Source organism: Pleurodeles waltl, chromosome 7 (assembly GCF_031143425.1).
Source record: "Pleurodeles waltl isolate 20211129_DDA chromosome 7, aPleWal1.hap1.20221129, whole genome shotgun sequence".
Lineage (NCBI taxonomy): Eukaryota > Metazoa > Chordata > Amphibia > Caudata > Salamandridae > Pleurodeles > Pleurodeles waltl.
The window spans coordinates 1,095,894,805-1,095,920,445 of NC_090446.1; positions in this window are offsets into that span (position 1 = coordinate 1,095,894,805).

A 25,641-nucleotide genomic window follows, 5' to 3' on the forward strand; every position below is an offset into this window, starting at 1 on the left:
TTTGCAAAGTTCCTACCTGTAGATTTTGGCCTCTAGCTCAGCCGGCACCTAGGGAAACGTACGAAACCTGTGCATTTTTGGAAACTAAAGACCTAGGGGAATCCAAGATGGGGGTGACTTGTGGGGCTCTGACCACGTTCTGTTACCCAGAATTCTTTGCAAACCTCAAAATTTGGCTAAAAAAACACGTTTTCCTCACATTTCGGTGACAGATAGTTCTGGAATCAGAGAGGAGCCACAAATTTCCTTCCACCCAGCATTCCCCCAAGTCTCCCGATAACAATGATACCTCACTTGTGTGGGTAGGCCTACCGCCCGTGACATGAAACGCCCCAAAAAACAACATGGACACATCACATTTTTTTAAAGAAAACAGAGGTGTTTTTTGCAAAGTGCCTACCTGTAGATTTTGGCCTGTAGCTCAGCCGGCACCAAGGGAAACCTACCAAACCTGTGCATTTTTGAAAACTAGAGACCTAGGGGAATCCAAGATGGGATGACTTGTGGGGCTCTGGCCAGGTTCTGTTACCCAGAATCCTTTGCAAACCTCAAAATTTGGCTAAAAAAACACATTTTCCTCAAATTTCGTGACAGAAAGTTCTGGAATCTGAGAGGAGCCACAAATTTCCTTCCACCCAGCATTCCCCCAAGTCTCCCGATAACAATGATACCTCACTTGTGTGGGTAGGCCTAGCGCCCGCGACAAGAAATGCCCCAAAATGCAACGTGGACACATCACATTTTTGAAAGAAAACAGAGGTGTTTTTTGCAAAGTGCCTACCTGTAGATTTTGGCCTCTAGCTCAGCCGGCACCTAGGGAAACGTACAAAACCTGTGCTTTTTTGGAAACTAAAGACCTAGGGGAATCCAAGCTAGGGGTGACTTGTGGGGCTCTGACCAGGTTTTGTTACCCAGAATTCTTTGCAAACCTCAAAATTTGGCTAAAAAAACACGTTTTCCTCACATTTTGGTAACAGATAGTTCTGGAATCAGAGAGGAACCCCAATTTTATTCCACCCAGCGTTCCCCCAAGTCTCCTGATAAAAATGATACCTCACATGTGTGGGTAGGCCTAGCGCCCGTGACAGGAAACGCCCCAAAACACAACGTGGACACATCACATTTCTTTTAAGAAAATAGAGGTGTTTTTTACAAAGTGCCTACCTGTAGATTTTGGCCTCTAGCTCAGCCGGCACCTAGAGAAACCTACCAAACCTATGCATTTTTCAAACTAGAGACCTAGGAGAATACAAGATGGGGTGACTATTGGGGCTCTGACCAGGTTCTGTTACCCAGAATCCTTTGCAAACCTCAAAATGTGGCTAAAAAAACACATTTTCCTCAAATTTCGGTAACAGAAAGTTCTGGAATCTTAGAGGAGCCACAAATTTCCTTCCACCCAGCGTTCCCCCCAAGTCTCCCGATAAAAATGATACCTCACTTGTGTCGGTAGGCGTAGCGCCTGCGACAGGAAATGCCCCAAAACGCAACGTGGACACATCACATTTTTGAAAGAAAACAGAGGTGTTTTTTGCAAATTGCCTACCTGTAGATTTTGGCCTCTAGCTCAGCCGGCACCTAGGGAAACCTACCAAACCTGTGCATTTTTTAAAACTAGAGACCTAGGGGAATCGAAGATGGAGTGACTTGTGGGGCTCTGACCAGGTTCTGTTACCCAGAATCCTTTGCAAACCTCAAAATTTGGCTAAGAAAACACATTTTCCTCAAATTTTGGTGACAGAAAGTTCTGGAATCAGAGAGGAGCCACAAATTTCCTTCCACCCAGCGTTCCCCCCAAGTCTCCCGATAAAAATGATACCTCACTTGTGTGGGTAGGCCTAGCGCTCGTGACAGGAAACACCCCAAAACACAACGTGGACACATCACATTTTTTTAAAGAAAACAGAGGTGTTTTTGCAAAGTGCCTACCTGTTGATTTTGGCCTCTAGCTCAGCCGGCACCTAGGGAAACCTACCAAACCTATGCATTTTTGAAAACTAGAGACCTAGGGGAATCCAAGATGGGGTGACTTGTGGGGCTCTGACCAGGTTCTGTTACCCAGAATCCTTTGCAAACCTCAAAATTTGGCTAAAAAAACACATTTTCCTCAAATTTTGGTGACAGAAAGTTCTGGAATCAGAGAGGAGCCACAAATTTCCATCCACCCAGCATTCCCCCAAGTCTCCCGATAAAAATGATACCTCACTTGTGTGGGTAGGCCTAGCGCCCGCGACAGGAAATGCCCCAAAACGCAACGTGGACACATCACATTTTTGAAAGAAAACAGAGGTGTTTTTTGCAAATTGCCTACCTGTAGATTTTGGCCTCTAGCTCAGCCGGCACCTAGGGAATCCTACCAAACCTGTGCATTTTTTAAAACTAGAGACCTATGGGAATCCAAGATGGGGTGACTTGTGGGGCTCTGACAAGGTTCTGTTAAGCTGAATCCTTTGCAAACCTCAAAATTTGGCTAAGAAAACACATTGTCCTCAAATTTTGGTGACAGAAAGTTCTGGAATCAGAGAGGAGCCACAAATTTCCTTCCACCCAGCGTTCCCCCCAAGTCTCCCGATAAAAATGATACCTCACTTGTGTGGGTAGGCCTAGCGCTCGTGACAGGAAACACCCCAAAACACAACGTGGACACATCACATTTTTTTAAAGAAAACAGAGGTGTTTTTGCAAAGTGCCTACCTGTTGATTTTGGCCTCTAGCTCAGCCGGCACCTAGGGAAACCTACCAAACCTATGCATTTTTGAAAACTAGAGACCTAGGGGAATCCAAGATGGGGTGACTTGTGGGGCTCTGACCAGGTTCTGTTACCCAGAATCCTTTGCAAACCTCAAAATTTGGCTAAAAAAACACATTTTCCTCAAATTTTGGTGACAGAAAGTTCTGGAATCAGAGAGGAGCCACAAATTTCCATCCACCCAGCATTCCCCCAAGTCTCCCGATAAAAATGATACCTCACTTGTGTGGGTAGGCCTAGCGCCCGCGACAGGAAATGCCCCAAAACGCAACGTGGACACATCACATTTTTGAAAGAAAACAGAGGTGTTTTTTGCAAATTGCCTACCTGTAGATTTTGGCCTCTAGCTCAGCCGGCACCTAGGGAATCCTACCAAACCTGTGCATTTTTTAAAACTAGAGACCTATGGGAATCCAAGATGGGGTGACTTGTGGGGCTCTGACCAGGTTCTGTTAAGCTGAATCCTTTGCAAACCTCAAAATTTGGCTAAGAAAACACATTGTCCTCAAATTTTGGTGACAGAAAGTTCTGGAATCAGAGAGGAGCCACACATTTCCTTCCACCCAGCGTTCCCCCAAGTCTCCCGATAAAAATGATACCTCACTTGTGTGGGTAGGCCTAGCGCCCGCGACAGGAAATGCCCCAAAACGCAACATGGACACATCACATTTTTGAAAGAAAACAGAGGTGTTTTTTGCAAATTGCCTACCTGTAGATTTTGGCCTCTAGCTCAGCCGGCACCTAGGGAAACCTACCAAACCTGTGCATTCTTTAAAACTAGAGACCTAGGGGAATCGAAGATGGAGTGACTTGTGGGGCTCTGACCAGGTTCTGTTACCCAGAATCCTTTGCAAACCTCAAAATTTGGCTAAGAAAACACATTTTCCTCAAATTTTGGTGACAGAAAGTTCTGGAATCAGAGAGGAGCCACAAATGTCCTTCCACCCAGCGTTCCCCCCAAGTCTCCCGATAAAAATGATACCTCACTTGTGTGGGTAGGCCTAGCGATCGTGACAGGAAACGCCCCAAAACACAACGTGGACACATCACATTTTTTTAAAGAAAACAGATGTGTTTTTGCAAAGTGCCTACCTGTTGATTTTGGCCTGTAGCTCAGCCGGCACCTAGGGAAACCTACCAAACCTATGCATTTTTGAAAACTAGAGACCTAGGGGAATCCAAGATGGGATGACTTGTGGGGCTCTGACCAGGTTCTGTTACCCAGAATCCTTTGCAAACCTCAAAATTTGGCTAAAAAAACACATTTTCCTCAAATTTTGGTGACAGAAAGTTCTGGAATCAGAGAGGAGCCACAAATTTCCATCCACCCAGCATTCCCCCAAGTCTCTCGATAAAAATGATACCTCACTTGTGTGGGTAGGCCTAGCGCCCGCGACAGGAAATGCCCCAAAACGCAACGTGGACACATCACATTTTTGAAAGAAAACAGAGGTGTTTTTTGCAAATTGCCTACCTGTAGATTTTGGCCTCTAGCTCAGCCGGCACCTAGGGAATCCTACCAAACCTGTGCATTTTTGAAAACTAGAGACCTATGGGAATCCAAGATGGGATGACTTGTGGGGCTCTGACCAGGTTCTGTTAAGCTGAATCCTTTGCAAACCTAAAAATTTGGCTAAGAAAACACATTGTCCTCAAATTTTGGTGACAGAAAGTTCTGGAATCAGAGAGGAGCCACACATTTCCTTCCACCCAGCGTTCCCCCAAGTCTCCCGATAAAAATGATACCTCACTTGTGTGGGTAGGCCTAGCGCCCGCGACAGGAAATGCCCCAAAACGCAACGTGGACACATCACATTTTTGAAAGAAAACAGAGGTGTTTTTTGCAAATTGCCTACCTGTAGATTTTGGCCTCTAGCTCAGCCGGCACCTAGGGAAACCTACCAAACCTGTGCATTTTTGAAAACTAGAAACCTAGGGGAATCCAAGATGGGGTGACTTGTGGGGGTCTGACTAGGTTATGTTACCCAGAATCCTTTGCAAACCTCAAAATTTGGCTAAAAAAACACATTTTCCTCATATTTTAATGACATAAAGTTCTGGAATCTGAGAGGAGCCACAAATTTCCTTCCATCCAGCGTTCCCCCAAGTCTCCCGATAAAAATTATACCTCACTTCTGAGGGTAGGCCTAGCGCCCGCGACAGCAAATGCCCAAAAAAGCAACGTGGACACATAACATTTTTTGAAAGAAAACAGAGGTGTTTTTTGCAAAGTTCCTACCTGTAGATTTTGGCCTCTAGCTCAGCCGGCACCTAGGGAAACGTACGAAACCTGTGCATTTTTGGAAACTAAAGACCTAGGGGAATCCAAGATGGGGGTGACTTGTGGGGCTCTGACCAGGTTCTGTTACCCAGAATTCTTTGCAAACCTCAAAATTTGGCTAAAAAAACACGTTTTCCTCACATTTCGGTGACAGATAGTTCTGGAATCAGAGAGGAGCCACAAATTTCCTTCCACCCAGCATTCCCCCAAGTCTCCCGATAACAATGATACCTCACTTGTGTGGGTAGGCCTAGCGCCCGTGACATGAAACGCCCCAAAAAACAACATGGACACATCACATTTTTTTAAAGAAAACAGAGGTGTTTTTTGCAAAGTGCCTACCTGTAGATTTTGGCCTGTAGCTCAGCCGGCACCAAGGGAAACCTACCAAACCTGTGCATTTTTGAAAACTAGAGACCTAGGGGAATTCAAGATGGGATGACTTGTGGGGCTCTGACCAGGTTCTGTTACCCAGAATCCTTTGCAAACCTCAAAATTTGGCTAAAAAAACACATTTTCCTCAAATTTCGTGACAGAAAGTTCTGGAATCTGAGAGGAGCCACAAATTTCCTTCCACCCAGCATTCCCCCAAGTCTCCCGATAACAATGATACCTCACTTGTGTGGGTAGGCCTAGCGCCCGCGACAAGAAATGCCCCAAAATGCAACGTGGACACATCACATTTTTGAAAGAAAACAGAGGTGTTTTTTGCAAAGTGCCTACCTGTAGATTTTGGCCTCTAGCTCAGCCGGCACCTAGGGAAACGTACAAAACCTGTGCTTTTTTGGAAACTAAAGACCTAGGGGAATCCAAGATGGGGGTGACTTGTGGGGCTCTGACCAGGTTCTGTTACCCAGAATTCTTTGCAAACCTCAAAATTTGGCTAAAAAAACACGTTTTCCTCAAATTTTGGTAACAAATAGTTCTGGAATCAGAGAGGAACCCCAATTTTATTCCACCCAGCGTTCCCCCAAGTCTCCTGATAAAAATGATACCTCACATGTGTGGGTAGGCCTAGCGCCCGTGACAGGAAACGCCCCAAAACACAACGTGGACACATCACATTTCTTTTAAGAAAATAGAGGTGTTTTTTACAAAGTGCCTACCTGTAGATTTTGGCCTCTAGCTCAGCCGGCACCTAGGGAAACCTACCAAACCTATGCATTTTTCAAAACTAGAGACCTAGGAGAATACAAGATGGGGTGACTTGTGAGCCTCTGACCAGGTTCTGTTACCCAGAATCCTTTGCAAACCTCAAAATGTGGCTAAAAAACCACATTTTCCTCAAATTTCGGTAACAGAAAATTCTGGAATCTGAGAGGAGCCACAAATTTCCTTCCACCCAGCGTTCCCCCCAAGTCTCCTGATAAAAATGATACCTCACTTGTGTGGGTAGGCCTAGCGCCTGCGACAGGAAATGCCCCAAAACGCAACGTGGACGCATCACATTTTTGAATGAAAACAGAGGTGTTTTTTGCAAATTGCCTACCTGTAGATTTTGGCCTCTAGCTCAGCCGGCACCTAGGGAAACCTACCAAACCTGTGCATTTTTGAAAACTAGAAACCTAGGGGAATCCAAGATGGGGTGACTTGTGGGGGTCTGACTAGGTTATGTTACCCAGAATCCTTTGCAAACCTCAAAATTTGGCTAAAAAAACACATTTCCCTCAAATTTTAATGACAGAAAGTTCTGGAATCTGAGAGGAGCCAAAAATTTCCTTCCATCCAGCGTTCCCCCAAGTCTCCCGATAAAAATGATACCTCACTTGTGAGGGTAGGCCTAGCGCCCGTGACAGCAAATGCCCCAAAACGCAACGTGGACACATAACATTTTTTGAAAGAAAACAGAGGTGTTTTTTGCAAAGTGCCTACCTGTAGATTTTGGCCTCTAGCTCAGCCGGCACCTAGGGAAACGTACAAAACCTGTGCATTTTTGGAAACTAAAGACCTAGGGGAATCCAAGATGGGGGTGACTTGTGGGGCTCTGACCACGTTCTGTTACCCAGAATTCTTTGCAAACCTCAAAATTTGGCTAAAAAAACACGTTTTCCTCACATTTCGGTGACAGATAGTTCTGGAATCAGAGGGGAGCCACAAATTTCCTTCCACCCAGCGTTCCCCCAAGTCTCCCGATAAAAATGATACCTCACTTGTGTGGGTAGGCCTAGCGCCCGTGACATGAAACGCCCCAAAAAACAACATGGACACATCACATTTTTTTAAAGAAAACAGAGGTGTGTTTTGCAAAGTGCCTACCTGTAGATTTTGGCCAGTAGCTCAGCCGGGACCAAGGGAAACCTACCAAACCTGTGCATTTTTTAAAACTAGAGACCTAGGGGAATCCAAGATGGGGTGACTTGTGGGGCTCTGACCAGGTTCTGTTACCCAGAATCCTTTGCAAACCTCAAAATTTGGCTAAAAAAACACATTTTCCTCAAATTTCATGACAGAAAGTTCTGGAATCTGAGAGGAGCCACAAATTTCCTTCCACCCAGCATTCCCCCAAGTCTCCCGATAACAATGATACCTCACTTGTGTGGGTAGGCCTAGCGCCCGCGACAAAAAATGCCCCAAAATGCAACGTGGACACATCACATTTTTGAAAGAAAACAGAGGTGTTTTTTGCAAAGTGCCTACCTGTAGATTTTGGCCTCTAGCTCAGCCGGCACCTAGGGAAACGTACAAAACCTGTGCTTTTTTGGAAACTAAAGACCTAGGGGAATCCAAGATGGGGGTGACTTGTGGGGCTCTGACCAGGTTCTGTTACCCAGAATTCTTTGCAAACCTCAAAATTTGGCTAAAAAAACACGTTTTCCTCACATTTTGGTAACAGATAGTTCTGGAATCAGAGAGGAACCCCAATTTTCTTCCACCCAGCGTTCCCCCAAGTCTCCTGATAAAAATGATACCTCACATGTGTGGGTAGGCCTAGCGGCCGTGACATGAAACGCCCCAAAAAACAACATGGACACATCACATTTTTTTAAAGAAAACAGAGGTGTTTTTTGCAAAGTGCCTACCTGTAGATTTTGGCCTCTAGCTCAGCCGGCACCAAGGGAAACCTACCAAACCTGTGCATTTTTGAAAACTAGAGACCTAGGGGAATCCAAGATGGGATGACTTGTGGGGCTCTGACCAGGTTCTGTTACCCAGAATCCTTTGCAAACCTCAAAATTTGGCTAAAAAAACACATTTTCCTCAAATTTTGGTGACAGAAAGTTCTGGAATCAGAGAGGAGCCACAAATTTCCATCCACCCAGCATTCCCCCAAGTCTCCCGATAAAAATGATACCTCACTTGTGTGGGTAGGCCTAGCGCCCGCGACAGGAAATGCCCCAAAACGCAACGTGGACACATCACATTTTTGAAAGAAAACAGAGGTGTTTTTTGCAAATTGCCTACCTGTAGATTTTGGCCTCTAGCTCAGCCGGCACCTAGGGAATCCTACCAAACCTGTGCATTTTTGAAAACTAGAGACCTATGGGAATTCAAGATGGGGTGACTTGTGGGGCTCTGACCAGGTTCTGTTAAGCTGAATCCTTTGCAAACCTCAAAATTTGGCTAAGAAAACACATTGTCCTCAAATTTTGGTGACAGAAAGTTCTGGAATCAGAGAGGAGCCACACATTTCCTTCCACCCAGCGTTCCCCCAAGTCTCCCGATAAAAATGATACCTCACTTGTGTGGGTAGGCCTAGCGCCCGCGACAGGAAATGCCCCAAAACGCAACGTGGACACATCACATTTTTGAAAGAAAACAGAGGTGTTTTTTGCAAATTGCCTACCTGTAGATTTTGGCCTCTAGCTCAGCCGGCACCTAGGGAAACCTACCAAACCTGTGCATTTTTTAAAACTAGAGACCTAGGGGAATCGAAGATGGAGTGACTTGTGGGGCTCTGACCAGGTTCTGTTACCCAGAATCCTTTGCAAACCTCAAAATTTGGCTAAGAAAACACATTTTCCTCAAATTTTGGTGACAGAAAGTTCTGGAATCAGAGAGGAGCCACAAATTTCCTTCCACCCAGCGTTCCCCCCAAGTCTCCCGATAAAAATGATACCTCACTTGTGTGGGTAGGCCTAGCGCTCGTGACAGGAAACGCCCCAAAACACAACGTGGACACATCACATTTTTTTAAAGAAAACAGAGGTGTTTTTGCAAAGTGCCTACCTGTTGATTTTGGCCTCTAGCTCAGCCGGCACCTAGGGAAACCTACCAAACCTATGCATTTTTGAAAACTAGAGACCTAGGGGAATCCAAGATGGGGTGACTTGTGGGGCTCTGACCAAGTTCTGTTACCCAGAATCCTTTGCAAACCTCAAAATTTGGCTAAAAAAACACATTTTCCTCAAATTTTGGTGACAGAAAGTTCTGGAATCAGAGAGGAGCCACAAATTTCCATCCACCCAGCATTCCCCCAAGTCTCCCGATAAAAATGATACCTCACTTGTGTGGGTAGGCCTAGCGCCCGCGACAGGAAATGCCCCAAAACGCAACGTGGACACATCACATTTTTGAAAGAAAACAGAGGTGTTTTTTGCAAATTGCCTACCTGTAGATTTTGGCCTCTAGCTCAGCCGGCACCTAGGGAATCCTACCAAACCTGTGCATTTTTGAAAACTAGAGACCTATGGGAATCCAAGATGGGGTGACTTGTGGGGCTCTGACCAGGTTCTGTTAAGCTGAATCCTTTGCAAACCTCAAAATTTGGCTAAGAAAACACATTGTCCTCAAATTTTGGTGACAGAAAGTTCTGGAATCAGAGAGGAGCCACACATTTCCTTCCACCCAGCGTTCCCCCAAGTCTCCCGATAAAAATGATACCTCACTTGTGTGGGTAGGCCTAGCGCCCGCTACAGGAAATGCCCCAAAACGCAACGTGGACACATCACATTTTTGAAAGAAAACAGAGGTGTTTTTTGCAAATTGCCTACCTGTAGATTTTGGCCTCTAGCTCAGCCGGCACCTAGGGAAACCTACCAAACCTGTGCATTTTTGAAAACTAGAAACCTAGGGGAATCCAAGATGGGGTGACTTGTGGGGGTCTGACTAGGTTATGTTACCCAGAATCCTTTGCAAACCTCAAAATTTGGCTAAAAAAACACATTTTCCTCAAATTTTAATGACATAAAGTTCTGGAATCTGAGAGGAGCCACAAATTTCCTTCCATCCAGCGTTCCCCCAAGTCTCCCGATAAAAATTATACCTCACTTGTGAGGGTAGGCCTAGCGCCCGCGACAGCAAATGGCCAAAAAAGCAACGGGGACACATAACATTTTTTGAAAGAAAACAGAGGTGTTTTTTGCAAAGTTCCTACCTGTAGATTTTGGCCTCTAGCTCAGCCGGCACCTAGGGAAACGTACGAAACCTGTGCATTTTTGGAAACTAAAGACCTAGGGGAATCCAAGATGGGGGTGACTTGTGGGGCTCTGACCAGGTTCTGTTACCCAGAATTCTTTGCAAACCTCAAAATTTGGCTAAAAAAACACGTTTTCCTCACATTTCGGTGACAGATACTTCTGGAATCAGAGAGGAGCCACAAATTTCCTTCCACCCAGAATTCCCCCAAGTCTCCCGATAACAATGATACCTCACTTGTGTGGGTAGGCCTAGCGCCCGTGACATGAAACGCCCCAAAAAACAACATGGACACATCACATTTTTTTAAAGAAAACAGAGGTGTTTTTTGCAAAGTGCCTACCTGTAGATTTTGGCCTGTAGCTCAGCCGGCACCAAGGGAAATCTACCAAACCTGTGCATTTTTGAAAACTAGAGACCTAGGGGAATTCAAGATGGGATGACTTGTGGGGCTCTGACCAGGTTCTGTTACCCAGAATCCTTTGCAAACCTCAAAATTTGGCTAAAAAAACACATTTTCCTCAAATTTCGTGACAGAAAGTTCTGGAATCTGAGAGGAGCCACAAATTTCCTTCCACCCAGCATTCCCCCAAGTCTCCCGATAACAATGATACCTCACTTGTGTGGGTAGGCCTAGCGCCCGCGACAAGAAATGCCCCAAAATGCAACGTGGACACATCACATTTTTGACAGAAAACAGAGGTGTTTTTTGCAAAGTGCCTACCTGTAGATTTTGGCCTCTAGCTCAGCCGGCACCTAGGGAAACGTACAAAACCTGTGCATTTTTGGAAACTAAAGACCTAGGGGAATCCAAGATGGGGGTGACTTGTGGGGCTCTGACCACGTTCTGTTACCCAGAATTCTTTGCAAACCTCAAAATTTGGCTAAAAAAACACGTTTTCCTCACATTTCGGTGACAGATAGTTCTGGAATCAGAGGGGAGCCACAAATTTCCTTCCACCCAGCGTTCCCCCAAGTCTCCCGATAAAAATGATACCTCACTTGTGTGGGTAGGCCTAGCGCCCGTGACATGACACGCCCCAAAAAACAACATGGACACATCACATTTTTTTAAAGAAAACAGAGGTGTGTTTTGCAAAGTGCCTACCTGTAGATTTTGGCCTGTAGCTCAGCCGGGACCAAGGGAAACCTACCAAACCTGTGCATTTTTTAAAACTAGAGACCTAGGGGAATCCAAGATGGGGTGACTTGTGGGGCTCTGACCAGGTTCTGTTACCCAGAATCCTTTGCAAACCTCAAAATTTGGCTAAAAAAACACATTTTCCTCAAATTTCATGACAGAAAGTTCTGGAATCTGAGAGGAGCCACAAATTTCCTTCCACCCAGCATTCCCCCAAGTCTCCCGATAACAATGATACCTCACTTGTGTGGGTAGGCCTAGCGCCCGCGACAGGAAATGCCCCAAAATGCAACGTGGACACATCACATTTTTGAAAGAAAACAGAGGTGTTTTTTGCAAAGTGCCTACCTGTAGATTTTGGCCTCTAGCTCAGCCGGCACCTAGGGAAACGTACAAAACCTGTGCTTTTTTGGAAACTAAAGACCTAGGGGAATCCAAGATGGGGGTGACTTGTGGGGCTCTGACCAGGTTCTGTTACCCAGAATTCTTTGCAAACCTCAAAATTTGGCTAAAAAAACACGTTTTCCTCACATTTTGGTAACAGATAGTTCTGGAATCAGAGAGGAACCCCAATTTTCTTCCACCCAGCGTTCCCCCAAGTCTCCTGATAAAAATGATACCTCACATGTGTGGGTAGGCCTAGCGGCCGTGACATGAAACGCCCCAAAAAACAACATGGACACATCACATTTTTTTAAAGAAAACAGAGGTGTTTTTTGCAAAGTGCCTACCTGTAGATTTTGGCCTCTAGCTCAGCCGGCACCAAGGGAAACCTACCAAACCTGTGCATTTTTGAAAACTAGAGACCTAGGGGAATCCAAGATGGGATGACTTGTGGGGCTCTGACCAGGTTCTGTTACCCAGAATCCTTTGCAAACCTCAAAATTTGGCTAAAAAAACACATTTTCCTCAAATTTCATGACAGAAAGTTCTGGAATCTGAGAGGAGCCACAAATTTCCTTCCACCCAGCATTCCCCCAAGTCTCCCGATAACAATGATACCTCACTTGTGTGGGTAGGCCTAGCGCCCGCGACAGGAAATGCCCCAAAATGCAACGTGGACACATCACATTTTTGAAAGAAAACAGAGGTGTTTTTTGCAAAGTGCCTACCTGTAGATTTTGGCCTCTAGCTCAGCCGGCACCAAGGGAAACCTACCAAACCTGTGCATTTTTGAAAACTAGAGACCTAGGGGAATCCAAGATGGGATGACTTGTGGGGCTCTGACCAGGTTCTGTTACCCAGAATCCTTTGCAAACCTCAAAATTTGGCTAAAAAAACACATTTTCCTCAAATTTCATGACAGAAAGTTCTGGAATCTGAGAGGAGCCACAAATGTCCTTCCACCCAGCGTTCCCCCAAGTCTCCTGATAAAAATGATACCTCACATGTGTGGGTAGGCCTAGCGGCCGCGACAGGAAATGCCCCAAAACGCAACGTGGACACATCACATTTTTGAAAGAAAACAGAGGTGTTTTTTGCAAATTGCCTACCTGTAGATTTTGGCCTCTAGCTCAGCCGGCACCTAGGGAATCCTACCAAACCTGTGCATTTTTGAAAACTAGAGACCTATGGGAATCCAAGATGGGGTGACTTGTGGGGCTCTGACCAGGTTCTGTTAAGCTGAATCCTTTGCAAACCTCAAAATTTGGCTAAGAAAACACATTGTCCTCAAATTTTGGTGACAGAAAGTTCTGGAATCAGAGAGGAGCCACACATTTCCTTCCACCCAGCGTTCCCCCAAGTCTCCCGATAAAAATGATACCTCACTTGTGTGGGTAGGCCTAGCGCCCGCGACAGGAAATGCCCCAAAACGCAACGTGGACACATCACATTTTTGAAAGAAAACAGAGGTGTTTTTTGCAAATTGCCTACCTGTAGATTTTGGCCTCTAGCTCAGCCGGCACCTAGGGAAACCTACCAAACCTGTGCATTTTTTAAAACTAGAGACCTAGGGGAATCGAAGATGGAGTGACTTGTGGGGCTCTGACCAGGTTCTGTTACCCAGAATCCTTTGCAAACCTCAAAATTTGGCTAAGAAAACACATTTTCCTCAAATTTTGGTGACAGAAAGTTCTGGAATCAGAGAGGAGCCACAAATTTCCATCCACCCAGCATTCCCCCAAGTCTCCCGATAAAAATGATACCTCACTTGTGTGGGTAGGCCTAGCGCCCGCGACAGGAAATGCCCCAAAACGCAACGTGGACACATCACATTTTTGAAAGAAAACAGAGGTGTTTTTTGCAAATTGCCTACCTGTAGATTTTGGCCTCTAGCTCAGCCGGCACCTAGGGAAACCTACCAAACCTGTGCATTTTTGAAAACTAGAAACCTAGGGGAATCCAAGATGGGGTGACTTGTGGGGGTCTGACTAGGTTATGTTACCCAGAATCCTTTGCAAACCTCAAAATTTGGCTAAAAAAACACATTTTCCTCAAATTTTAATGACATAAAGTTCTGGAATCTGAGAGGAGCCACAAATTTCCTTCCATCCAGCGTTCCCCCAAGTCTCCCGATAAAAATTATACCTCACTTGTGAGGGTAGGCCTAGCGCCCGCGACAGCAAATGGCCAAAAAAGCAACGTGGACACATAACATTTTTTGAAAGAAAACAGAGGTGTTTTTTGCAAAGTTCCTACCTGTAGATTTTGGCCTCTAGCTCAGCCGGCACCTAGGGAAACGTACGAAACCTGTGCATTTTTGGAAACTAAAGACCTAGGGGAATCCAAGATGGGGGTGACTTGTGGGGCTCTGACCACGTTCTGTTACCCAGAATTCTTTGCAAACCTCAAAATTTGGCTAAAAAAACACGTTTTCCTCACATTTCGGTGACAGATAGTTCTGGAATCAGAGGGGAGCCACAAATTTCCTTCCACCCAGCGTTCCCCCAAGTCTCCCGATAAAAATGATACCTCACTTGTGTGGGTAGGCCTAGCGCCCGTGACATGAAACGCCCCAAAAAACAACATGGACACATCACATTTTTTTAAAGAAAACAGAGGTGTGTTTTGCAAAGTGCCTACCTGTAGATTTTGGCCTGTAGCTCAGCCGGGACCAAGGGAAACCTACCAAACCTGTGCATTTTTTAAAACTAGAGACCTAGGGGAATCCAAGATGGGGTGACTTGTGGGGCTCTGACCAGGTTCTGTTACCCAGAATCCTTTGCAAACCTCAAAATTTGGCTAAAAAAACACATTTTCCTCAAATTTCATGACAGAAAGTTCTGGAATCTGAGAGGAGCCACAAATTTCCTTCCACCCAGCATTCCCCCAAGTCTCCCGATAACAATGATACCTCACTTGTGTGGGTAGGCCTAGCGCCCGCGACAGGAAATGCCCCAAAATGCAACGTGGACACATCACATTTTTGAAAGAAAACAGAGGTGTTTTTTGCAAAGTGCCTACCTGTAGATTTTGGCCTCTAGCTCAGCCGGCACCTAGGGAAACGTACAAAACCTGTGCTTTTTTGGAAACTAAAGACCTAGGGGAATCCAAGATGGGGGTGACTTGTGGGGCTCTGACCAGGTTCTGTTACCCAGAATTCTTTGCAAACCTCAAAATTTGGCTAAAAAAACACGTTTTCCTCACATTTTGGTAACAGATAGTTCTGGAATCAGAGAGGAACCCCAATTTTCTTCCACCCAGCGTTCCCCCAAGTCTCCTGATAAAAATGATACCTCACATGTGTGGGTAGGCCTAGCGGCCGTGACATGAAACGCCCCAAAAAACAACATGGACACATCACATTTTTTTAAAGAAAACAGAGGTGTTTTTTGCAAAGTGCCTACCTGTAGATTTTGGCCTCTAGCTCAGCCGGCACCAAGGGAAACCTACCAAACTTGTGCATTTTTGAAAACTAGAGACCTAGGGGAATCCAAGATGGGATGACTTGTGGGGCTCTGACCAGGTTCTGTTACCCAGAATCCTTTGCAAACCTCAAAATTTGGCTAAAAAAACACATTTTCCTCAAATTTTGGTGACAGAAAGTTCTGGAATCAGAGAGGAGCCACAAATTTCCATCCACCCAGCATTCCCCCAAGTCTCCCGATAAAAATGATACCTCACTTGTGTGGGTAGGCCTAGCGCCCGCGACAGGAAATGCCCCAAAACGCAACGTGGACACATCACATTTTTGAAAGAAAACAGAGGTGTTTTTTGCAAATTGCCTACCTGTAGATTTTGGCCTCTAGCTCAGCCGGCACCTAGGGAATCCTACCAAACCTGTGCATTTTTGAAAACTAGAGACCTATGGGAATCCAAGATGGGGTGACTTGTGGGGCTCTGACCAGGTTCTGTTAAGCTGAATCCTTTGCAAACCTCAAAATTTGGCTAAGAAAACACATTGTCCTCAAATTTTGGTGACAGAAAGTTCTGGAATCAGAGAGGAGCCACACATTTCCTTCCACCCAGCGTTCCCCCAAGTCTCCCGATAAAAATGATACCTCACTTGTGTGGGTAGGCCTAGCGCCCGCAACAGGAAATGCCCCAAAACGCAACGTGGACACATCACATTTTTGAAAGAAAACAGAGGTGTTTTTTGCAAATTGCCTACCTGTAGATTTTGGCCTCTAGCTCAGCCGGCACCTAGGGAAACCTACCAAACCTGTGCATTTTTTAATACTAGAGACCTAGGGGAATCGAAGATGGAGTGACTTGTGGGGCTCTGAACAGGTTCTGTTACCCAGAATCCTTTGCAGACCTCAAAATTTGGCTAAGAAAACACATTTTCCTCAAATTTTGGTGACAGAAAGTTCTGGAATCAGAGAGGAGCCACAAATTTCCTTCCACCCAGCGTTCCCCCCAAGTCTCCCGATAAAAATGATACCTCACTTGTGTGGGTAGGCCTAGCGCTCGTGACAGGAAACGCCCCAAAACACAACGTGGACACATCACATTTTTTTAAAGAAAACAGAGGTGTTTTTGCAAAGTGCCTACCATTTGATTTTGGCCTCTAGCTCAGCCGGCACCTAGGGAAACCTACCAAACCTATGCATTTTTGAAAACTAGAGACCTAGGGGAATCCAAGATGGGGTGACTTGTGGGGCTCTGACCAGGTTCTGTTACCCAGAATCCTTTGCAAACCTCAAAATTTGGCTAAAAAAACACATTTTCCTCAAATTTTGGTGACAGAAAGTTCTGGAATCAGAGAGGAGCCACAAATTTCCATCCACCCAGCATTCCCCCAAGTCTCCCGATAAAAATGATACCTCACTTGTGTGGGTAGGCCTAGCGCCCGCGACAGGAAATGCCCCAAAACGCAACGTGGACACATCACATTTTTGAAAGAAAACAGAGGTGTTTTTTGCAAATTGCCTACCTGTAGATTTTGGCCTCTAGCTCAGCCGGCACCTAGGGAATCCTACCAAACCTGTGCATTTTTGAAAACTAGAGACCTATGGGAATCCAAGATGGGGTGACTTGTGGGGCTCTGACCAGGTTCTGTTAAGCTGAATCCTTTGCAAACCTCAAAATTTGGCTAAGTAAACACATTGTCCTCAAATTTTGGTGACAGAAAGTTCTGGAATCAGAGAGGAGCCACACATTTCCTTCCACCCAGCGTTCCCCCAAGTCTCCCGATAAAAATGATACCTCACTTGTGTGGGTAGGCCTAGCGCCCGCTACAGGAAATGCCCCAAAACGCAACGTGGACACATCACATTTTTTAAAGAAAACAGAGGTGTTTTTTGCAAATTGCCTACCTGTAGATTTTGGCCTCTAGCTCAGCCGGCACCTAGGGAAACCTACCAAACTTGTGCATTTTTGAAAACTAGAAACCTAGGGGAATCCAAGATGGGGTGACTTGTGGGGGTCTGACTAGGTTATGTTACCCAGAATCCTTTGCAAACCTCAAAATTTGGCTAAGAAAACACATTGTCCTCAAATTTTGGTGACAGAAAGTTCTGGAATCAGAGAGGAGCCACACATTTCCTTCCACCCAGCGTTCCCCCAAGTCTCCCGATAAAAATGATACCTCACTTGTGTGGGTAGGCCTAGCGCCCGCGACAGGAAATGCCCCAAAACGCAACGTGGACACATCACATTTTTGAAAGAAAACAGAGGTGTTTTTTGCAAATTGCCTACCTGTAGATTTTGGCCTCTAGCTCAGCCGGCACCTAGGGAAACCTACCAAACCTGTGCATTTTTTACAACTAGAGACCTAGGGGAATCGAAGATGGAGTGACTTGTGGGGCTCTGAACAGGTTCTGTTACCCAGAATCCTTTGCAGACCTCAAAATTTGGCTAAGAAAACACATTTTCCTCAAATTTTGGTGACAGAAAGTTCTGGAATCAGAGAGGAGCCACAAATTTCCTTCCACCCAGCGTTCCCCCCAAGTCTCCCGATAAAAATGATACCTCACTTGTGTGGGTAGGCCTAGCGCTCGTGACAGGAAACGCCCCAAAACACAACGTGGACACATCACATTTTTTTAAAGAAAACAGAGGTGTTTTTGCAAAGTGCCTACCATTTGATTTTGGCCTCTAGCTCAGCCGGCACCTAGGGAAACCTACCAAACCTATGCATTTTTGAAAACTAGAGACCTAGGGGAATCCAAGATGGGGTGACTTGTGGGGCTCTGACCAGGTTCTGTTACCCAGAATCCTTTGCAAACCTCAAAATTTGGCTAAAAAAACACATTTTCCTCAAATTTTGGTGACAGAAAGTTCTGGAATCAGAGAGGAGCCACAAATTTCCATCCACCCAGCATTCCCCCAAGTCTCCCGATAAAAATGATACCTCACTTGTGTGGGTAGGCCTAGCGCCCGCAACAGGAAATGCCCCAAAACGCAACGTGGACACATCACATTTTTGAAAGAAAACAGAGGTGTTTTTTGCAAATTGCCTACCTGTAGATTTTGGCCTCTAGCTCAGCCGGCACCTAGGGAATCCTACCAAACCTGTGCATTTTTGAAAACTAGAGACCTATGGGAATCCAAGATGGGGTGACTTGTGGGGCTCTGACCAGGTTCTGTTAAGCTGAATCCTTTGCAAACCTCAAAATTTGGCTAAGTAAACACATTGTCCTCAAATTTTGGTGACAGAAAGTTCTGGAATCAGAGAGGAGCCACACATTTCCTTCCACCCAGCGTTCCCCCAAGTCTCCCGATAAAAATGATACCTCACTTGTGTGGGTAGGCCTAGCGCCCGCTACAGGAAATGCCCCAAAACGCAACGTGGACACATCACATTTTTTAAAGAAAACAGAGGTGTTTTTTGCAAATTGCCTACCTGTAGATTTTGGCCTCTAGCTCAGCCGGCACCTAGGGAAACCTACCAAACCTGTGCATTTTTGAAAACTAGAAACCTAGGGGAATCCAAGATGGGGTGACTTGTGGGGGTCTGACTAGGTTATGTTACCCAGAATCCTTTGCAAACCTCAAAATTTGGCTAAAAAAACACATTTTCCTCAAATTTTAATGACATAAAGTTCTGGAATCTGAGAGGAGCCACAAATTTCCTTCCATCTAGCGTTCCCCCAAGTCTCCCGATAAAAATTATACCTCACTTGTGAGGGTAGGCCTAGCGCCCGCGACAGCAAATGCCCAAAAAAGCAACGTGGACACATAACATTTTTTGAAAGAAAACAGAGGTGTTTTTTGCAAAGTGCCTACCTGTAGATTTTGGCCTGTAGCTCAGCCGGCACCAAGGGAAATCTACCAAACCTGTGCATTTTTGAAAACTAGAGACCTAGGGGAATTCAAGATGGGATGACTTGTGGGGCTCTGACCAGGTTCTGTTACCCAGAATCCTTTGCAAACCTCAAAATTTGGCTAAAAAAACACATTTTCCTCAAATTTCGTGACAGAAAGTTCTGGAATCTGAGAGGAGCCACAAATTTCCTTCCACCCAGCATTCCCCCAAGTCTCCCGATAACAATGATACCTCACTTGTGTGGGTAGGCCTAGCGCCCGCGACAAGAAATGCCCCAAAATGCAACGTGGACACATCATATTTTTGAAAGAAAACAGAGGTGTTTTTTGCAAAGTGCCTACCTGTAGATTTTGGCCTCTAGCTCAGCCGGCACCTAGGGAAACGTACCAAACCTGTGCATTTTTGGAAACTAAAGACCTAGGGGAATCCAAGATGGGGGTGACTTGTGGGGCTCTGACCACGTTCTGTTACCCAGAATTCTTTGCAAACCTCAAAATTTGGCTAAAAAAACACGTTTTCCTCACATTTCGGTGACAGATAGTTCTGGAATCAGAGGGGAGCCACAAATTTCCTTCCACCCAGCGTTCCCCCAAGTCTCCCGATAAAAATGATACCTCACTTGTGTGGGTAGGCCTAGCGCCCGTGACATGAAACGCCCCAAAAAACAACATGGACACATCACATTTTTTTAAAGAAAACAGAGGTGTGTTTTGCAAAGTGCCTACCTGTAGATTTTGGCCTGTAGCTCAGCCGCGACCAAGGGAAACCTACCAAACCTGTGCATTTTTTAAAACTAGAGACCTAGGGGAATCCAAGATGGGGTGACTTGTGGGGCTCTGACCAGGTTCTGTTACCCAGAATCCTTTGCAAACCTCAAAATTTGGCTAAAAAAACACATTTTCCTCAAATTTCATGACAGAAAGTTCTGGAATCTGAGAGGAGCCACAAATTTCCTTCCACCCAGCATTCCCCCAAGTCTCCCGATAACAATGATACCTCACTTGTGTGGGTAGGCCTAGCGCCCGCGACAGGAAATGCCCCAAAATGCAACGTGGACACATCACATTTTTGAAAGAAAACAGAGGTGTTTTTTGCAAAGTGCCTACCTGTAGATTTTGGCCTCTAGCTCAGCCGGCACCTAGGGAAACGTACAAAACCTGTGCTTTTTTGGAAACTAAAGACCTAGGGGAATCCAAGATGGGGGTGACTTGTGGGGCTCTGACCAGGTTCTGTTACCCAGAATTCTTTGCAAACCTCAAAATTTGGCTAAAAAAACACGTTTTCCTCACATTTTGGTAACAGATAGTTCTGGAATCAGAGAGGAACCCCAATTTTCTTCCACCCAGCGTTCCCCCAAGTCTCCTGATAAAAATGATACCTCACATGTGTGGGTAGGCCTAGCGGCCGTGACATGAAACGCCCCAAAAAACAACATGGACACATCACATTTTTTTGAAGAAAACAGAGGTGTTTTTTGCAAAGTGCCTACCTGTAGATTTTGGCCTCTAGCTCAGCCGGCACCAAGGGAAACCTACCAAACTTGTGCATTTTTGAAAACTAGAGACCTAGGGGAATCCAAGATGGGATGACTTGTGGGGCTCTGACCAGGTTCTGTTACCCAGAATCCTTTGCAAACCTCAAAATTTGGCTAAAAAAACACATTTTCCTCAAATTTTGGTGACAGAAAGTTCTGGAATCAGAGAGGAGCCACAAATTTCCATCCACCCAGCATTCCCCCAAGTCTCCCGATAAAAATGATACCTCACTTGTGTGGGTAGGCCTAGCGCCCGCGACAGGAAATGCCCCAAAACGCAACGTGGACACATCACATTTTTGAAAGAAAACAGAGGTGTTTTTTGCAAATTGCCTACCTGTAGATTTTGGCCTCTAGCTCAGCCGGCACCTAGGGAATCCTACCAAACCTGTGCATTTTTGAAAACTAGAGACCTATGGGAATCCAAGATGGGGTGACTTGTGGGGCTCTGACCAGGTTCTGTTAAGCTGAATCCTTTGCAAACCTCAAAATTTGGCTAAGAAAACACATTGTCCTCAAATTTTGGTGACAGAAAGTTCTGGAATCAGAGAGGAGCCACACATTTCCTTCCACCCAGCGTTCCCCCAAGTCTCCCGATAAAAATGATACCTCACTTGTGTGGGTAGGCCTAGCGCCCGCGACAGGAAATGCCCCAAAACGCAACGTGGACACATCACATTTTTGAAAGAAAACAGAGGTGTTTTTTGCAAATTGCCTACCTGTAGATTTTGGCCTCTAGCTCAGCCGGCACCTAGGGAAACCTACCAAACCTGTGCATTTTTTAAAACTAGAGACCTAGGGGAATCGAAGATGGAGTGACTTGTGGGGCTCTGAACAGGTTCTGTTACCCAGAATCCTTTGCAAACCTCAAAATTTGGCTAAGAAAACACATTTTCCTCAAATTTTGGTGACAGAAAGTTCTGGAATCAGAGAGGAGCCACAAATTTCCTTCCACCCAGCGTTCCCCCCAAGTCTCCCGATAAAAATGATACCTCACTTGTGTGGGTAGGCCTAGCGCTCGTGACAGGAAACGCCCCAAAACACAACGTGGACACATCACATTTTTTTAAAGAAAACAGAGGTGTTTTTGCAAAGTGCCTACCTGTTGATTTTGGCCTCTAGCTCAGCCGGCACCTAGGGAAACCTACCAAACCTATGCATTTTTGAAAACTAGAGACCTAGGGGAATCCAAGATGGGGTGACTTGTGGGGCTCTGACCAGGTTCTGTTACCCAGAATCCTTTGCAAACCTCAAAATTTGGCTAAAAAAACACATTTTCCTCAAATTTTGGTGACAGAAAGTTCTGGAATCAGAGAGGAGCCACAAATTTCCATCCACCCAGCATTCCCCCAAGTCTCCCGATAAAAATGATACCTCACTTTTGTAGGTAGGCCTAGCGCCCGCGACAGGAAATGCCCCAAAACGCAACGTGGACACATCACATTTTTGAAAGAAAACAGAGGTGTTTTTTGCAAATTGCCTACCTGTAGATTTTGGCCTCTAGCTCAGCCGGCACCTAGGGAATCCTACCAAACCTGTGCATTTTTGAAAACTAGAGACCTATGGGAATCCAAGATGGGGTGACTTGTGGGGCTCTGACCAGGTTCTGTTAAGCTGAATCCTTTGCAAACCTCAAAATTTGGCTAAGTAAACACATTGTCCTCAAATTTTGGTGACAGAAAGTTCTGGAATCAGAGAGGAGCCACACATTTCCTTCCACCCAGCGTTCCCCCAAGTCTCCCGATAAAAATGATACCTCACTTGTGTGGGTAGGCCTAGCGCCCGCTACAGGAAATGCCCCAAAACGCAACGTGGACACATCACATTTTTTAAAGAAAACAGAGGTGTTTTTTGCAAATTGCCTACCTGTAGATTTTGGCCTCTAGCTCAGCCGGCACCTAGGGAAACCTACCAAACCTGTGCATTTTTGAAAACTAGAAACCTAGGGGAATCCAAGATGGGGTGACTTGTGGGGGTCTGACTAGGTTATGTTACCCAGAATCCTTTGCAAACCTCAAAATTTGGCTAAAAAAACACATTTTCCTCAAATTTTAATGACATAAAGTTCTGGAATCTGAGAGGAGCCACAAATTTCCTTCCATCCAGCGTTCCCCCAAGTCTCCCGATAAAAATTATACCTCACTTGTGAGGGTAGGCCTAGCGCCCGCGACAGCAAATGCCCAAAAAAGCAACGTGGACACATAACATTTTTTGAAAGAAAACAGAGGTGTTTTTTGCAAAGTTCCTACCTGTAGATTTTGGCCTCTAGCTCAGCCGGCACCTAGGGAAACGTACGAAACCTGTGCATTTTTGGAAACTAAAGACCTAGGGGAATCCAAGATGGGGGTGACTTGTGGGGCTCTGACCAGGTTCTGTTACCCAGAATTCTTTGCAAACCTCAAAATTTGGCTAAAAAAACACGTTTTCCTCACATTTCGGTGACAGATACTTCTGGAATCAGAGAGGAGCCACAAATTTCCTTCCACCCAGAATTCCCCCAAGTCTCCCGATAACAATGATACCTCACTTGTGTGGGTAGGCCTAGCGCCCGTGACATGAAACGCCCCAAAAAACAACATGGACACATCACATTTTTTTAAAGAAAACAGAGGTGTTTTTTGCAAAGTGCCTACCTGTAGATTTTGGCCTGTAGCTCAGCCGGCACCAAGGGAAATCTACCAAACCTGTGCATTTTTGAAAACTAGAGACCTAGGGGAATTCAAGATGGGATGACTTGTGGGGCTCTGACCAGGTTCTGTTACCCAGAATCCTTTGCAAACCTCAAAATTTGGCTAAAAAAACACATTTTCCTCAAATTTCGTGACAGAAAGTTCTGGAATCTGAGAGGAGCCACAAATTTCCTTCCACCCAGCATTCCCCCAAGTCTCCCGATAACAATGATACCTCACTTGTGTGGGTAGGCCTAGCGCCCGCGACAAGAAATGCCCCAAAATGCAACGTGGACACATCACATTTTTGAAAGAAAACAGAGGTGTTTTTTGCAAAGTGCCTACCTGTAGATTTTGGCCTCTAGCTCAGCCGGCACCTAGGGAAACGTACAAAACCTGTGCTTTTTTGGAAACTAAAGACCTAGGGGAATCCAAGATGGGGGTGACTTGTGGGGCTCTGACCAGGTTCTGTTACCCAGAATTCTTTGCAAACCTCAAAATTTGGCTAAAAAAACACGTTTTCCTCACATTTTGGTAACAAATAGTTCTGGAATCAGAGAGGAACCCCAATTTTATTCCACCCAGCGTTCCCCCAAGTCTCCTGATAAAAATGATACCTCACATGTGTGGGTAGGCCTAGCGCCCGTGACAGGAAACGCCCCAAAACACAACGTGGACACATCACATTTCTTTTAAGAAAATAGAGGTGTTTTTTACAAAGTGCCTACCTGTAGATTTTGGCCTCTAGCTCAGCCGGCACCTAGGGAAACCTACCAAACCTATGCATTTTTCAAAACTAGAGACCTAGGAGAATACAAGATGGGGTGACTTGTGAGCCTCTGACCAGGTTCTGTTACCCAGAATCCTTTGCAAACCTCAAAATGTGGCTAAAAAACCACATTTTCCTCAAATTTCGGTAACAGAAAATTCTGGAATCTGAGAGGAGCCACAAATTTCCTTCCACCCAGCGTTCCCCCCAAGTCTCCTGATAAAAATGATACCTCACTTGTGTGGGTAGGCCTAGCGCCTGCGACAGGAAATGCCCCAAAACGCAACGTGGACGCATCACATTTTTGAAAGAAAACAGAGGTGTTTTTTGCAAATTGCCTACCTGTAGATTTTGGCCTCTAGCTCAGCCGGCACCTAGGGAAACCTACCAAACCTGTGCATTTTTGAAAACTAGAAACCTAGGGGAATCCAAGATGGGGTGACTTGTGGGGGTCTGACTAGGTTATGTTACCCAGAATCCTTTGCAAACCTCAAAATTTGGCTAAAAAAACACATTTTCCTCAAATTTTAATGACAGAAAGTTCTGGAATCTGAGAGGAGCCAAAAATGTCCTTCCATCCAGCGTTCCCCCAAGTCTCCCGATAAAAATGATACCTCACTTGTGAGGGTAGGCCTAGCGCCCGCGACAGCAAATGCCCCAAAACGCAACGTGGACACATAACATTTTTTGAAAGAAAACAGAGGTGTTTTTTGCAAAGTTCCTACCTGTAGATTTTGGCCTCTAGCTCAGCCGGCACCTAGGGAAACGTACAAAACCTGTGCATTTTTGGAAAGTAAAGACCTAGGGGAATCCAAGATTGGGGTGACTTGTGGGGCTCTGACCACGTTCTGTTACCCAGAATTCTTTGCAAACCTCAAAATTTGGCTAAAAAAACACGTTTTCCTCACATTTCGGTGACAGATAGTTCTGGAATCAGAGGGGAGCCACAAATTTCCTTCCACCCAGCGTTCCCCCAAGTCTCCCGATAAAAATGATACCTCACTTGTGTGGGTAGGCCTAGCGCCCGTGACATGAAACGCCCCAAAAAACAACATGGACACATCACATTTTTTTTAAAGAAAACAGAGGTGTGTTTTGCAAAGTGCCTACCTGTAGATTTTGGCCTGTAGCTCAGCCGGGACCAAGGGAAACCTACCAAACCTGTGCATTTTTTAAAACTAGAGACCTAGGGGAATCCAAGATGGGGTGACTTGTGGGGCTCTGACCAGGTTCTGTTACCCAGAATCCTTAGCAAACCTCAAAATTTGGCTAAAAAAACACATTTTCCTCAAATTTCGTGACAGAAAGTTCTGGAATCAGAGAGGAGCCACAAATTTCCTTCCACCCAGCATTCCCCCAAGTCTCCCGATAACAATGATACCTCACTTGTGTGGGTAGGCCTAGCGCCCGCGACAGGAAATGCCCCAAAATGCAACGTGGACACATCACATTTTTGAAAGAAAACAGAGGTGTTTTTTGCAAAGTGCCTACC